We start from the raw sequence: 4,768 nt of genomic DNA on the forward strand, positions 1-4,768 counted from the left end.
AATCGGGTATAGAACCAATGGGGGATGCTTGGTTACAATTCCGAATCCGCTATTACATGTTTGCTCTAGTTTTTGTTGTTTTTGATGTTGAAACGGTCTTTCTTTATCCATGGGCAATGAGTTTCGATGTATTGGGTCTATCCGTATTTATAGAAGCTTTCATTTTCGTGCTTATCCTAATTGTTGGTTCAGTTTATGCATGGCGAAAAGGAGCATTGGAATGGTCTTAACCCCTGAATCCTCAGACAATAAAAAAGAAGGAAAAGGTTACATTGAGACAGTTATGAATTCTATTGAATTTCCGTTACTTGACCGAACAGCCCAAAATTCAGTTATTTCAACTACACCGAATGACCTCTCGAATTGGTCAAGACTCTCCAGTTTATGGCCACTTCTCTACGGTACCAGTTGTTGCTTCATTGAGTTTGCTTCATTAATAGGATCTCGATTCGACTTTGATCGTTATGGGCTGGTACCAAGATCAAGTCCTAGGCAGGCGGACCTAATTTTAACAGCCGGCACGGTAACAATGAAAATGGCTCCTTCTTTAGTGAGATTATATGAGCAAATGCCTGAACCGAAATATGTCATTGCTATGGGAGCTTGTACCATTACAGGGGGGATGTTTAGTACCGATTCTTATAGTACCGTTCGGGGAGTCGATAAGCTAATTCCTGTGGATGTCTATTTGCCGGGCTGCCCACCCAAACCAGAGGCAATTATGGATGCTATAACGAAACTTCGTAAGAAAGTCTCTCGAGAAATCTATGAAGATAGAATTGGGTCTCAACAGGAAAATCGATATTTTACTACCAATCACAAGTTTCATGTTGAGCGAAGTACTCATACTGGAAATTATGATCAAGGATTACTCTACCAGTCCCCATCTACTTCAGAGATACCTTCTGAAGCATTTTTCAAATACAAAAGTTCAGTGTCTTCCCACGAATTATTGAATTAGGAAAGGCAGGATGCTTTTGTGTTGTCCAGGATAACAAGCAGTGGGTCAATCTTCATAAATTTCATCGGCAATTTGAAATACTCATACAAATGTGGGAGAGATCAAGAAGATGCAGGGTCGTTTATCCGCTTGGCTAGTCAAGCATGAGCTAGTTCATAGATCTTTGGGCTTCGATTACCAAGGAATAGAGACTTTACAAATAAAACCCGAGGATTGGTACTCCATTGCTGTCATTTCATATGTATATGGTTACAATTATCTACGTTCCCAGTGTGCCTATGATGTAGCACCAGGCGGATTGTTAGCTAGCGTGTATCATCTTACGAGAATACAGTATGGTGTGGATCAACCCGAAGAGGTATGCATAAAAGTATTTGCCCCAAGGACGAATCCTAGAATCCCGTCTGTTTTCTGGATTTGGAAAAGCGCAGACTTTCAAGAGCGGGAATCCTATGATATGTTGGGAATCGCTTATGAGAATCATCCACGCCTGAAACGTATCTTGATGCCCGAAAGTTGGCTAGGCTGGCCTTTACGTAAGGATTATATTACCCCCAATTTCTATGAAATACAAGATGCTCATTGAATGATAAGATGAATGATAAGAAACTAATCTTCACTTATACGACTCCAGATATTCAAGGAATCTTTTTACGTTCTGTTCTAGATGAAACGGAGTAACTGGCCTTTCATTCGTACTATGGATGGGCTGCTAAAGAAGCTTCATTTAGATTCTCAAATTTTGAAGAGTCCCATTTCAGATGAGCAGAGCCTGTAGGATGAATCAAAAGAGTTCTGCACCATGAACTTTGTACCGCGCGCGCATCGCTTAGATGGGGCCACGGAAAGCTGCATAGAAGGGAGTGAATAAATGGGAAAGTGAAGAAATAGAATATGAAATAAAATCGTAAATTCTGAAATAAAAAAAGAAAAATTCAGAAATTAAATAAAATAAAAAAGGATCGGATTTTTTGGACTGTCTCTGAAATGAACCCTGCCTTTTCCTATCCTTCAACTCCTCCAGACTAGTCTTTTAGGGTTTTCGACCAACTAACTTCGACTTCGGATATGTATGAAGTATTAACATTCTTTTTGTGCGGGAAGAGATACAGTATGAACAAACAAACAAAAAAGAGGAGGGAACGGAATCCAATTATTTTCTTTACTCATATCTTTACCCATCTACTCGTTTTTTACCCATCTACAAGACGGAGGCGTCTATCTATACATCTAGATGTAGATGGATAAATATGTATTATGCTCTGGACTATTAACGCATATAATATTAAATAATATTAATATGGGTTCTGACTCTATTGATTTATTTGTATGAGTATCTTATCTATTCGATACATTAACCACGTGCCAGGAACCAGATTTGAACTGGTGACACGAGGATTTTCAGTCCTCTGCTCTACCAGCTGAGCTATCCCGACCATTCTCGATGCATGATCCTACTAAAAGAAAAAGAAAGCTTGGGCCTATGTCAATGAAAGGGACTCAAAAAGCATTAACTTACCTAAATAAAGTCGGTAATTTGTTGGATCTTCAAAAAGGAGACTTTGTAAATGTAAGTGTAAGAGTAATGATATGAACTGTGAAAGGTTCCGTAATGGAGATTCTTTGCCCATCCATATATGGATGGGCATTTGTACGTATATCATATCTATCACAGTGAGAAGAGAGAAAGATTTCTGGCCGGATCCATTTGTGAAAGAGTAGAGTAAGTGAAAAACATATCTAATTTTGAACCACTGATAAAAAAAAAAGAGGATAAATGCTTAGGGAGTCAAATAGGCCTTTTATTGGGGATAGAGGGACTTGAACCCTCACGATTTCTAAAGTCGACGGATTTTCCTCTTACTATAAATTTCATTGTTGTCAGTATTGACATGTAGAATGGGACTCTATCTTTATTCTCGTCTCACTCGATTAATCAATCCTTAAAAAGATCTATCAGACATCCTTAAAAAGATCTATCAGACTCTGGTGTGATAGTCGATTTGATCACTGACTATTCGATTCTTCCTTCTGCTTCTGAAATTATTATTCTGAAATTTTTAGAAAAAAAAAATATGGATTCGGGTCGTGATTAATCTTTGATATTTCAGTACGTATACGTACATATCTAGGGTCATCCCACTCTGGAGTTTCGATAGAAGGATTCTTCTACCAATGTAGTAAAGTCAACCCCATTCGTTAGAACAGCTTCCGTTGAGTCTCTGCACCTATCCTTTTTTTTTTCTGAAAACAGGATTTGGCTCAGGATTGCCCATTTTTAATTCCAGGGTTTCTCTGAATTTGGAAGTTACCACTTAGTAGGTTTCCATACCAAGGCTCAATCCAATCAAGTCCGTAGCGTCTACCAATTTCGCCATATCCCCCTCCCTCTTCCTTATGAGAAAGAAATCACATTGTGACCCCCCCTTCTTTTCTTTCATTTATCTTGGAGCCGTTGAATTCATTAGATACAGGCCCTTATTCCTATATCAAAGAGGTGTGTCCCTATTATATTTCTTGACCAGCTTCTTTCATCCCTATCGGAGTGGCGGGCCCATATTTGATATGATCCAATCAGAAATGATTCTATCATTGATGTATCCGCAATTCAATATGGATGGATATATCCCACGTCACATATATATATATGTCTTTACACCCCTTATTTTTTTAGCGCTATTTGGAATACTGGAACGGTCGATATTCATTCTTTTTTTATCGTCTTATCCCCTCCCTTTCCGAATGAAACCAGAGGAATGTCTCATTATGCTCTGGACTGCAGCCTTATCTTTATCTTATCCTTTCCTTTATCTTATCCTTTCCTTAGGAAGGATCTCCTATACTATAGGAATTCCTATAGTGTAAATAAATAGAATTTCTAAATTTCTATAACTATATATAGAATATATAACTAAGCTAATTTTTATTTTTTAGTTTATTTTATTAAGATTAAGTAATTAATATTACTAATATTACATAATCATAATATAATCTAATTAATATTAATAATATAATATATTAATATTATATTATTATTTATTATTACATAACAACATTAATATTAATAATTACATTATTAATATTAATGTTGTCATAATTAATATTATATTCTATTTAATATTAATATTGTATTATTAATATAATATTGATATTGTATTTATATAATTGTATTTGTATTTATATAATTGTATTTATATATATATATATTATATATAATAATAATAATTAATAATAATTATAATAATAATAAAAACAAACTACTCTTTATTTATTTATTATAATTATATTAATTATTAATAATAGATATTAATAATAGATAAATAAATAGATAAATAAAATAAAAAAATAAATAAATAGCTAATTACTAATAGCTAAGTCCCAGTAGTTTCCCGAAATCCTATGCACTATTTCTGTTATGTGAGCCCGCTTAGCTCAGGGGTTAGAGCATCGCATTTGTAATGCGATGGTCATCGGTTCGATTCCGATAGCCGGCTTTTCCATTTATTCGATTTTTTCCATGATTGATATTGATATTGATAATGTCTCCTTGAGATCAAGAGAAATTGAAAAGACTTTTCAATTTTCTCCAAATGTCGGGTCAACATAGTATGTTACGGGAACTCCCAACTATGAATAAAAAAGAATAAAAAATGGATTGAAGCTGTTAGATCTCTACAGAACAAGAAAGGGATACTTAACTTCCTATATATAACTATATAAAATAATCTGGTTATTGAGACAATTCATCTCATTCTTCTTTATAGTATTTCAGCGAGTTTAGCTTCGTTTATCGTTTAGTTCAGTCTT

The 4,768-nt window shown here is 35.0% G+C and overlaps 2 non-coding genes across 2 annotated transcripts; one reads left to right on the forward strand and one right to left on the reverse strand.

Annotated features, from left to right (window-relative positions):
- Positions 1–2,324: 2,324 nt before the first annotated feature.
- Positions 2,325–2,397, reverse strand: TRNAF-GAA (transfer RNA phenylalanine (anticodon GAA)). Its single transcript has one exon. It is a non-coding gene; the product is annotated as a tRNA-Phe (tRNA).
- Positions 2,398–4,382: 1,985 nt separating this feature from the next.
- TRNAT-UGU (transfer RNA threonine (anticodon UGU)) lies at positions 4,383–4,455 on the forward strand. The gene has a single exon. It is a non-coding gene; the product is annotated as a tRNA-Thr (tRNA).
- The last annotated feature ends 313 nt before the right edge of the window (positions 4,456–4,768 follow it).

Source organism: Aristolochia californica, unplaced genomic scaffold, assembly GCF_029961685.1.
Source record: "Aristolochia californica isolate CCGP_79_NKW_82.1479 unplaced genomic scaffold, dmAriCali1.0.hap1 SCAF_500, whole genome shotgun sequence".
Taxonomy (NCBI): Eukaryota; Viridiplantae; Streptophyta; class Magnoliopsida; order Piperales; family Aristolochiaceae; genus Aristolochia; species Aristolochia californica.